The sequence below is a fragment of the Hordeum vulgare genome, chromosome 1H (genome assembly GCF_904849725.1).
Source record: "Hordeum vulgare subsp. vulgare chromosome 1H, MorexV3_pseudomolecules_assembly, whole genome shotgun sequence".
Taxonomy (NCBI): Eukaryota; Viridiplantae; Streptophyta; class Magnoliopsida; order Poales; family Poaceae; genus Hordeum; species Hordeum vulgare.
The window spans coordinates 4,928,596-4,940,665 of record NC_058518.1 but is presented as its reverse complement, the minus strand read 5'-3'; the positions used below and the strand labels follow the sequence as shown (position 1 = coordinate 4,940,665).

The 12,070-nt window shown below is 45.6% G+C and overlaps 1 long non-coding RNA gene across 1 annotated transcript; it reads left to right on the top strand.

Moving 5' to 3' along the window:
- The first annotated feature begins 4,337 nt into the window (after positions 1 to 4,337).
- Positions 4,338 to 11,332, top strand: LOC123403759. Its single transcript, XR_006611548.1, has 3 exons — positions 4,338 to 4,444; positions 5,850 to 5,938; positions 11,256 to 11,332. It is a non-coding gene; the product is annotated as an uncharacterized LOC123403759 (long non-coding RNA).
- Positions 11,333 to 12,070: the final 738 nt, after the last annotated feature.

The following is a 12,070-nucleotide window of genomic DNA, read 5'->3' as shown; positions in this document are numbered from 1 at the left end:
GGTTGTTTACCCATTTGGTCCATGTATTGTCTACTAAATTTATCTTTGTATTCCTTGTGGACAATTTGCTTCACTTCATTAGACTCTCTGGTGAAACACGCATATTGTTTGTCTAAACATATATTGAGCATTAGTTGGTATTTTCTGAATTATTACTGTTAAGAGAGAGAAGTGATAGAGTATATAAAATTGTTCCTCATCATGATGCAGAGGCCGGGGGCGATCCTCCTTTTTTATAAATATATAGAATTGTTCCTTCGTATTGTTTTACCAATGTAATTGTGTTTTATTTCAAAATTCTATCATTAGGTTCCATTTGTATCACTAGAATAATATAATTATGTACTTATTTACAGTTTCTTGTAGATATTATGCTTGGCCTCAAAGTGCATGTAATGCTTGTAGCTGGAGGTTAGTTTTGTTTTTCCTCTTCCTCTATTATTCCCTTTCCAAGTTCTTTGTCCTTCAAAATATTTGCTAGTTTCTAGCTGCTTCTTTTGGGTAGAATAAGCTCAATGTATATAGCCTTATTTTATATTTCAGGGTGTATGACCTGATTCAGAGTATATTGACTGGTTGTGTGATGAAGTTTTTTACCGTAAGGTTCTCTCTTCAAGAAATTGTTCTACGGGAGAGAATAGTTGTCATGCTCAAACAAATGTCATTAAGTATCTTACTTACCAATAACTAATTCGTAAACATTATCGTTTGTTGGAATATGTTTTATGTGCATTCTACAAGGATAATTTCCCCTTCTATTACAAATTAGCTTTTCATTTCCTCAAAGTATTATGTGCAATTGTATATGCCTAGCTCCTTTTGTTAGGGATGGAAGCAAGAATGTTCTATTTTCACCTTATAAACCCATATCTGGGACATCTTTATTAAAATCCGAACTCTGCTTTTCGTGACGTGAATGGTAGGATACCTACATGGAAATGATATCGAGAAGCTCCACGTGTAGTTGCTATTGCCAATTAGTTGTTGCATTAGGTGATTATTATACATAAAAGACAGATAACATACATTTCTTAGGGCATAATGTTTCTTGCAGGTTGACACATAGGGAATCAAAGCATAAGAATATGTGGTATTTCATGTACATACTTTGATTTGAATTCTTGTTACCGTGTTATTCATCAGGTAATAGTACTTAAAGTTACTGAAGAGGTAGGGCGGACCTAAATGGTGTCTCCAAGAAGAATATCAGCGCCCCCGGACATCGACACCATTGTGGCCATCAGTAGCCAATAAGGAAATTATCCCAATCCAGATCCCCCCTTCCCGCTCCACCCCAGCCCGGTGACCAGCTAGCAGCACGACCATGTCCAATGAGACACAGTGTATGTAGCAGGGAATAGAAGAAGCAGATCGTCTCCGTTGGCCCACTGGTCCGCAAGCCGTATCACCAACCCGCCGGTGGATTACCGGCCACCCGTGCCAACCCTGGCAGCCCAACAGCCCTGATGTGCTGCCGGACAGGGAGGCCGCACCAGGGGCCCTCCGCCACGGATCCAAGGCTCTCCTCCATCAAGGAGCAGCATAGGCCCCACTGCTGCAATCCCTGCCTTGTCAAGCTTGCCAGATGTCATCCTCATGCAGCGGTGAGGAAAGTTGGACTAGATCGAGAGCCCGGCGGTGCCTCAAAGGGATCGCCCCCGCGGTCGCCTGAGGGGGATGACCCAAATACTAGCAAGTACAGGACACAAAGAAATTTACATGCAAGATCTCAAAAACTTGAGTATCGGTTCTCATCGTGGTGATGAGGAAGGGGATCACCAATCACACAACAGACACGTTGTCGTGAACTTCCTGGCAAAGGTTCTTGCCGTTGCAGTGATCGATATCGGCACACCGGAGTGGTTGCAGGAGTCACGCTTGGAGCCTAACAACACAACCACGACACATGCCATCGCCGTCGATAAATTTCGGAAGCTAGGATGTTTTGGCGATGGAGCCTTGCCCTCTCTCTGTCTCTCCGATGCTCGGACGAAAGGAAGAAGAAGAAGGGGACTCGGGTGGTTTTCTGGCCCTCGAACGTCCGCCGCACGTACAGCAATTTCTTTCTCCCGGACACAAACTCCGGCCACCATCTTTTTCAATGCACACGGCAACGGTCTTACACTCGGGGCCACGCCAGGGCACACCCCACGTCCCTACCCACTCGAGCGCTCGATCTGGCCCGCTATGGTCGCACCCATGACGCGCACGCACACGCGGACAGACCAACTCGCCCAGCTGTAACGCCCCGGACACATCCGTCGGCGGTCTTTACTCCTGGCGGGATCTAAACTGGCCCCACATATCAATAGTCTTTTCTGCGCACTTTGCGCACCCGGGATCAACTTCCCGGTCGGTCACCCATCCTAGAACTACTCCAAGCCAAGCATGCTTAACCTAGGAGTTCTGTTCGAATGGGCTCCCGAAAAAGAAGGAATTCCTTATTGATATGAGTAGTCTATCATCCCTAATAAGCCAGGCTATCACATACACCACCACTGAGAGGAACCGACGTCCTCGTCGGGCCACAGGAGTGTTCCCTCTTGGTACAAACGTCTATGCATCCAGTCCAGTACATGTACCATGCCAACCTGGGAGTTCTGTTCGAATGGGCTCCCGGAAAAGAAGGAATTCCTTATTGATATGAGTAGTCTATCATCCCTAATAAGCCAAGCTATCACACCAGCCCTCCACGTTCGCCAACATACTAGCCCTACTCCGGCGCGTCGAGTGCATGCAGGCACACACACATGGGAAACGTTTGTAGCCGGCGCGCCGGCCGGACCGTTCAGCTGGTCACGCGCGACCCGTGGGTGTGGCTGCCAGCCACACAGCATTTCTCGTCCAAATTTGCTACAACCGACGTTTAAATTTACTACAATTTGTCCACTAAAAAGTTGCATTCACGTTTGCTTAAAACCTGAATTCATTGGATTTTTTAGCTACAACCGGTATCAATTTTTGCTACAACTGTTTACTAAAAAAGTTGCATACATGTTCATCAGAGTTGCAACCCGAGTTCACCGGATTGTTTTGCTACAACCCACATTTTGTTTTGCTACCACGCATCATCAGCATCTTTTTTTGCTACAAACACGTTAATATTATTTGCTACAATAATATTTTTGCTACATCCATGACCGAAATTTGCGGGCGCAGATCAGCATCCCACATACATACCCTCGTGCCACACACGCCACGGACCCGGCGCGGTCACCGTACACGCAGTGAGGCTAGCATGCATGCATGCATGCATGCGTCCAAGAATGAATTCCTCCATGCACTGGACCGAGTGGGCCTGGCCATCAAACCCTAGCGACACCCGGATGGTAACGGTCGGCTGCTCGGAGCCGATCGATCCATCCATTCATCCATCCATCGGAGATCACGAGGAAACGCTCCTCCTCCTGCTGCGGCTGCGTCCTGCTGGAACGCTCGCTCTCTTCCCCTCTTCACTCTTCCTTCCTCCCCCCGCCCCGTGCTGCTACCCAATTTTCTCCCTCACCGCAATCATCCAATAATCCGATTGCTTGCACCGCCGCCGGCCTTCCCCCCAACCTTCTGCCACCGGCCACACCTCTCCAGCCCCGACCCCTCCCTCCCTCCAAGCCGTCTGCTCGACGTACGTGCTGGTAAGCAAAGATCCCGCGCGTGCGTGCATCAGATCTGAGGATCCATGTACAAAAAATTCATTCGAACCACTATTTCCCGTATAAAACCCATTCGAGAGTTGTGTTGTCAGCGGACTCTACAAGGATTTCGTTCAGAAAACTGAATACGCAAGGAATTATATATATTTAATTTCCTATCCGGTCCTATTTCTGTGCGACCTGCGTATTTGAGTGTGCTCTTTATCAGCATATTCCGTGTACATGTCCCTATATCTTTTGTGCTTCCTTCGAATTGTTGTAGATAGATCCAGTGATTCTGCGGTTGTATCTACTTATATTAGGTTCTGTGTATGGCCTTATATGTGCGCCCATCGTCATCGTGTGTTTGGCTTGTTCCCTGTCGTATGGTTGGTAGGGTGATATTCTCATTCTTGTGTGGTTATAATATAATTTCGGTCTTGCGATCTTGGCATGGTTATTTATAATAAGATCTTGTAAATGCGATTTGGCTTGGTTATTTATGATAAGATCTTGTAAATGCTATTTGGCACCATGTGCATTGCATGCCAGGGCGGTGTTTGAACTCTGTGAAGTTATAGTTAACTATGTTGGCAGAAGACTGTTTCTGACAAAAGAATTGTATATCTGCAACTGGTTTATAATTTTAGGTAACATTTTAACTCCTCATCCAGTCTGACCCTCCATTGGCTCCGTTGCAGAGTCTTGCATCGATCTATTATATCCTACAACAACGAAGAGGAGGGATTCAGCTCTCTGCCTTTTCTTTCTTCCTCCAGTAATTAAAGACCCATCTCTTTTGATACCTTATGTTGGTAAGGAACCCTAGACTGCTTGTATTTTGTTCAATAATATATGCTTGCTTATTATGTGAAATTCGTGGAGGAATGATCAGTTTGTGCATAATTCTTGGAAAAACTTATTAGGATCGCCGGTTGTTGCAAGTATATATAATTGAACATGATTTTCTTCCCTTGCTTTTAGCTCTTTATGGACAGTATTCGGAGTTTGTATCAAAATAAATTTGCTAGTTTCCATTTTGTTTTGATTTGTGATGTTTTTAGGGAGAGTAGAAATATTTATCCACCTAATTAATTAGATGTTTTATAAGTTTATTTTGAATTTAGTGATTTAAGGGTTTTGTGTAGACTTCAAAAATACCAAATTGCTAACATAGTATACTTATTGTTTTGATTTTATTTTCAAAATAGAGTTAATTTCCACGTACAACACACGTGAGGGTTAATTTCCACGTTCTCTATTTTCCTTGGTTTTTCTATGTACGGTATTATTAGCATGCATATCAAACGCCACAGCTGTTGTGCATTTGTGCTATACTTCTATTATGCCAACTTTTCCCCGGAGCATAATAGCTAGCTTGTTTTATGGGTAAATTCATCCACTTCAGGCTAGGGTAGTACTCTCTGTAGTTATACTTCATGCCATGCTAGTGATGCTCGTATGCTAAGTTTATCCATATTCAGTTAGTCTTCTATATATCCATTATATTTTGGGATGTGTCATCCATTGCGTGTTATGTGAGGTTTTGAGTTCTATGATTGTGTAATTCCAGCCATGCCTAGGATGTTTATCTTAACCTGAATTGCTCTTGTATCCCCAATATTTTTGTGAGTCATTCATTTTTCTAGAACATGTGTCTGAAAGTCTGCATTCTTAGCACAAGGGATGGTTATATTTCATGCTAGGCTTCTGCATCTTGCAACTTGTCATGCATCCTTCCTATTTTTCCACAACATACATCCCATGCTAGGCACACGTTTGAGTAAGTGTTAGTAATCCCGGCGATTGTTATTTATAATAAATTCTGTATCTGCAGAAGATCTTGTATTTTTCATATTTATGTGCTTCGCCACTTGCTAAGGTAGCGATCAAGTTCTATGTAGATCCAGTAATTCTGGGGTTCTATGTATGTACGTAAGTTCCAATATCTTTAATTGGAATTTTATCCCTCATATTTTGGTGTGTTTTGCACCCTTGCAGTAAATCAATACTTTAAGTTATCCATGGTCATAATTCTGGTCATGTGGGGTATGATTATTTATGAGAAGCTACTATAACTTTGATTTAGCGCCTAGCGCATTGCGTGCTAGAGCAGTGTCTGAATTCTGTTCAGGGTTCTATTTGTAAAAATAGTTTCTATATCTACAGTTTTTTTATGATTTTATGTAACATTTATTTCCTTTTGGTTATGGTTTGAAGGTTATTGTATGGTCATGTGATCAGTGCTGAGTGGTGGATAACATTGGAGTGCTCTGAGGTCAAATATCATTTTCCTAATTCATCGTTCGGTATGTCTTTTTTACTTGCTGAGGTGCTGTTTCCCATATAGAAATCATGTGGAAGTTTTATTAACAATGGACTCTACAAGGATTTCATTCAAAAACTGAATATGCATGCAATTATGTTAATTTTCCTATCCGGTTCTATTACTAGGCAACCTGCATATTTGAATGTGCTCTTTATCAGCATATCCCATATACATGTTCTATTTTTATTTGTTATAGGAAGGGATTTATCATAAATCGGTTTTTTACAGCCTAAAGCGCAAACTTTAGAACATGCTATAGGACCTACCCATGCCATTTTGCATTTGAACCTAAACATCTAATAAACTTTTCAATTTCATACATTGCTCTCCCCCTGTTTCGTCGATGACACACTCCAGAATCAAAACACGTATCTAGCTTTGATTTCGCTGTTTAATATAATTTTGCCACGCAGTTGATTAATTATTAACATGATATCAAGTGTAAAGTGCTGATCTTGACTACACATTGATTATTTAGTAAGAATACACTTTTATGAAATTATGAATTACATTACAATAGGAAAATTCTGTGATAAATAAAATGAAGATGCCCGTTCTTGTTTATTTCAGTTTTGATGGAGAACTCATAGAGGAAATATGAAGATTAAGTTTCCGTTTATTTATGTTATTGATTACACTATTACACTGATTCAAGACATCCGAACCATACTCACATATACTTTGCCCAAAAAGGCTTTCGCCCCGCTTTATATATAACGCAACGATCCACATACAGAAAACATACAACCTGACACCACATACGCCCAAGGCAGATACAAGGGGCTGACGATCAGCAACACCAAAACTCGATGACCCAGGAAACTCCAGAGCGATGCTTCCAAGAAAGAAACGACATCGGAGAGCCTCCACCGTCCGATCAACTGAATCGAGGTTTTCACCCGGAGTACGGCAAAGGACGCAGGGCTACTGCGATGGAGCCTTCATGAAGGGAACGACGCATGGACGCCACCTCCATCTGTCTTGTCCAACCAGACGAGGTTTTCACCTCGGCCACCACCCTCCGCCTCCGCTCGTGGTATGACATGGCAGAAATCGCCGACCGCACCACCACCGTAGATCGTCGAAGGCCCGCCCCCATGCCGCCCATGCGGCCATGACAATGAGCATGCCAGCACCCAAGCCGCGAGCTCTGCCCACGAGCCAGCAATTCCCACCACCAGGGCTGCCGCCCCGCTTCCAGATACTTAGGAGACCATCAAAGGTGCTGGCTTGAGCCGACCGGCGGGACCCAAGCATCAACAGAACCGCCGATGGCCGTCCCACCCCGCAGCATCGATCTGCAGCCAGGAGGCCAGGCCTAAAAGAGGGAAGGGGGAGCGAAGCTCATCCGGACTGACGCCTCCTGCGCCAGTGACGAGCAGTTGAACTGCCCGTCCCTCCAACAGCCTCCCCTGCATCGCCCCTGACACCCTACCATGGCCTCCGGCCAGATCCATGCGAGAAGAGACAGCCACCTGTCCGCAGGCCAGGACCGCCGGATCAACCGCACCCCGCCGCCAAAGAGGTCCTCCAGAGGAGCCAACACCCTGACCTGTACCACCATCTTGACGCGCGGGAGGCCCGCCGCCAGGCACCATCTCCTGCGCTGCCCATCGGCCGCAGGCCCGCCTCGAACAGACCCGCCGTAGGCCACGGGGCAGATCCAGCCGAAGCCCCTGCCACTACCTCGGCCACGCATCCGCCCTGTACCACCCGCGTCCGGCCCTCCACGCTCGGCCTACCGCTCCGTAACACCGCCACCGAGCATAGCCGAGCACCGCCGCGCCCCGGATCCACGTCGCACTGCTGCCAGGGAGCTCCTGCTCGTGCGAAGCTCCCATAAGCAAGAGGTCGGCCTCGTCTTCATCATCGATGACGCTGATCCGCCTTACCTTCCTTTGTTCTATATATATTGTTCTATTTTTGTAGACGCTGATCGTCTTTATGTGGTCCATATTGCCTTACCTTCCTCTGTTCTATATATATTGTTCTATTTACGTCTGCCTACCTCCCAGTATAATAAACGTCCCAAGGCTATGTGCTTGATGTCAGTTGGAATATATTGTCCTTGGCGCTAATGTTCCTACATTTTTCTCTAATCTATATCTATATATACCTCTATACCTAGTAATAAAAGCAAATAGTATTTGTGGTCGTCCATCATAAGATTTCCCCCAAATAATACCTCTATACACTTTTTTACAGTTTCAACACACAAAATGCTGCTCCAATAGATGATGTAGATGTACAAATAACACATTTTTAGAGTTGAAATAGTTGATGTAGCCAGCGCGGGAGTGGTGGTTGACTTCTACTGCTCCTTCTTCATCATCGTGGTTTCCTGACCATTACGGTTCTTCGCCTCGCTTGGGTAGGGTTGACTTCTGCTGCTTGGAGATTGCTTCGAGGAGCCCATCCTCTCGAGATAACTGCTTACACTTGAGAGGCATGGCGGTCGGGGTTCCTGGGGATTTTCCAAACAGGACTAAAGTGTTCCTCCTCTTATTGGGTGAATAAGTAGGTCATCCATGAGGATAACAACATACTTCCCCAAACATCACATGAGCTCTATGCTCATGAGACAGGTGAGAGGAGCGGGGACTTCCTATGGGCGGTCACTGGCCGAGGGGGTTTGTGGTCCAACATAATCTAGTCCTTCATGTCCATGTTCCTCATAGACATGCTCGGTGGTGGTCAGGGCGGAGTATTGGCTATAGTCTAACGACTTAGAGCCGTTTCCTATGGTCATAATCCGACCATCTTGTGGCTCAGTCAAGGAACTTATGATCTGAGTGAACGACTATCATCTTATCCCTAAGCATATTCCTTAGATGCCAACAGTCTGACCTCTATCTCCAGACAAAAATCACCCTATACCATCGAAAGTACCATCCATCTGTGAAGAAGTCTCTCTTCATCTGGCTCGCACAATAGCCCTATCCATCTGCGGAGAAGTCTGTGTTCTTGCGGCCTCCTATTTTAGGCCTCCTCCTCGCTACCATTCCCTGAACACCGTCGTCTTCCTCACCAGTGTGTCATCCTCGACATCGTGGGTGCCGTATCACCCTTCTGCCATGCCCGCGACCATCCTCCTCACGGGAAGACGGTGTCTGGATGCAACACTCCATGAGATGGCATCACCGCGACGTCCGCCTTCGCGGCAACGCAACAATATCCTTCTCCTTGACAACTTCACCGGCCTTGCCCACAGCTTGTTCATTGTGGCCGATGACGATGGTCCAAGGCTGGCCGCCAGAGCGCAGTTCAGCCGCTGGCTGCCAAGAGGACAATGGTGGGAGACGGATTCGCCCCGAATCTAGGACCAGGATCCATTATGTGTGGACGCGCTGCCTCCCGCCGGTGGTGACCTCCCGCGTGCGGTCCTCGGTGAGCGGGTGGCGGTGCCTGCAGCACGATAGATCGCTGCTCGACGACGTGTTAGGCATCTAATCGCGGCGGTGGAAAGCTGAAGAGGACGAAGTGGGTATTCCTCCGGTGTAGCGGTGCGAGTGTGAGGCGTCCATTTGCCTGGGCAGAGAGCCATGCGATTGTGGGAGCCAATGGCATTGCCCGAGAGTAATTAATACGCATCAGGTCCGTATGTAAAACTTTGACTCGGGAACGAAGCTTTTCTCACACGATAGGGCGGCATCCTGTTGCATTGGGCAGTGATCATCTTCAATAGATGATGTAGATGTATAATAACACATTTTTACAGCTTCAACGCAGAAAACGCTGCTCCAATAGATGATGCAGATGTATAAAAAACACATTTTTAGAGTTGAAATAGTTGATGTAGCCAGCGCAGGAGCGGTGGTTGACTTCTACTTCTCCTTCTTCATTATCGTGGTTTCCACCTCGCTTGGGTAGGGTCGACTGTTGGGCGGTAAAAATGTTAATCAAACTTTTGAAAAAAATTCAACAACTCGGACGAGGTTGCGCGGTATTATACGGCATCCGCTCCAGCTCCCAGCCCACCGCGGCGGGGCCGGCTCGGCGGAGATAGCTCGTCCAGCAGTAAGCCGTTCGTTTGGTCAAGGAGGTGACAATATTGTTCGGCGGTAAGAAATGTTAACCAAACTTTTGAAAAAAAAACAATTAACAACGCGGACGAGGTTGCGTGGTATTAGACGGCACCCTCCGATGAGTTCGTCCGGTTCAACCAGGACCTGAGCAAACAAAGGCCGAGCCGCTGAGTGTGTTGGAAAGAAGTGAAGAAAAATGGGAGAAAGAGAGACCAGATCGGCTGTAATTTGGGACGTGAGCTGCCGCGCGCGTGGGTCGGCATGCTGCTGCAGCCGCGCCTCGATCCGCTCCAGCTCCCAGCCCACCTGGCCGGGAGCGGCGGGGGCAGCTCGGCGGAGATAGCTTGTCCAGCAGTAAGCCGTTCGTTTGGTCAAGGAGGTGACAATATTGTTCGGCGGTAAAAATGTTAATCAAACTTTTGAAAAAAATAACAACACAAACGAGGTTCGCCGGAGCGAAATAGCTAACCTGTTTTATGACTGAATTCATACACACTTCAGGCTGGGGTAGTACTCTTTGTAGTTATACTTCATGTCATGCTAGGGATGCTTGTATACTAAATGTATTTATCTTCGTTAAGTCTTCTATCCATCATATTTTGGCCTGTGTGTCGTCCATTGTGTTTTATACGGAGTTTTGAGTTCTATGGTTGTGTAATTCCAGTCATGCCTAGGATGCTTATCGTAAACTGAATTGCTCTTGTATCCCTCATATTTTGGCACCCCTCCCATTTTGCTAGAGCATTGTTTGAAAGTCTGCATTCTCAGCGCAACGTATGGTTGTATTTAATGCAAAGTTTCGGCATGTCCAATTTGTCATGTGTTCTTCCTATTTTCACACCTCATCCATCCCATGTTTGAGTAGTTAATAATCACGGTGATGTTGGGAGGTTATTTATAATAAATTTATGTATCTGCAGATGATCTTGTATGTTTCATATTTCCGCGTGCCACCCATTGCGCATGCTAAGGTAGTGGCCGAGTACTGTGTAGGTATAAATACAGTAATTATAGGGTTGTATGTATCGATGTATGTATGTTCAGTTCCAGTATCTTCAATTGGCCTTTTATCACTCATATTTTCGGTGTTCTGTATCTTTGCAGTAAAGCAATATATTGAGTTTACTATGACTTTCATTTGGCGCCTAGCGCATTGCGTGCTAGAGCAATGTTTGAATTCTGTGCAGGATTCTATTTGTAAAAAAAATCTATATCTACAGTTTTTTTATGATTTTTGATAACATTTATTTACTTTTGGTTGTGGCTTTGAAGGTTATTGTATGGTCACGTGCTCATCGCTGATTGGTGGATAACATTGGAGTGCCCTGAGGTCAAATATCTGTTTCCTAATCCATCGTTCCGTGTGTCTGTTTGTACTTGCTGGGGTGCTAGTGAAATGGAGTGCAACAAGGGTGGGGAGAGGAACTATGAATGTATTAGTACCATCTTAAAACATGGTGCTTCCAGGCCAAGGAAAAGGAAGCAGGATGTAGGATCAGAAACATCCGCAGTGCGCAATAACTGCCATAAGCAGTTCCAAGCAAATGAGGCACCAATGCCGCAAACTGAGAATGTTCATGCAGTACAAACTGAGAATCAAGATGCAAGCAGTGCTAGAAATTTTCAGTGCAGTCCAGTATATATGGCAGGTGGAAGCATTCTGGCTTCTAGCAACACTGGAGCCACGGAGTTTCAACAGGTTAATGGTGGGCGCAATGGGAAAGTGCGACTTCCTACCAAAATCCTCCCAAAATGTCCAATTCCTAAGGATGAAAGGAGGAAACTTTTGATTCAAAAAGCGAAGAGCGGCTTGACCGAGAAGCTGAGGGAGATTAGAAGTAACAATGATGGTTCTCATAGTAACAAGGATGCTGAAAAAGAAGATGACCGCCCATCCACATATATTGTTCCTGATCCTCATTTTCATGATTTTGATAAGGATCGTAACGAGGAATCATTTCAGAGTGGTCAGGTTTGGGCTTCGTATGGTGATAAAGATGGCATGCCTCACTGTTATGTGCTCATTAAGAAACTTCTGTCCTTATCTCCATTTAAGGTGGGAATAAACTTTCTCAACGGCGCAAGGA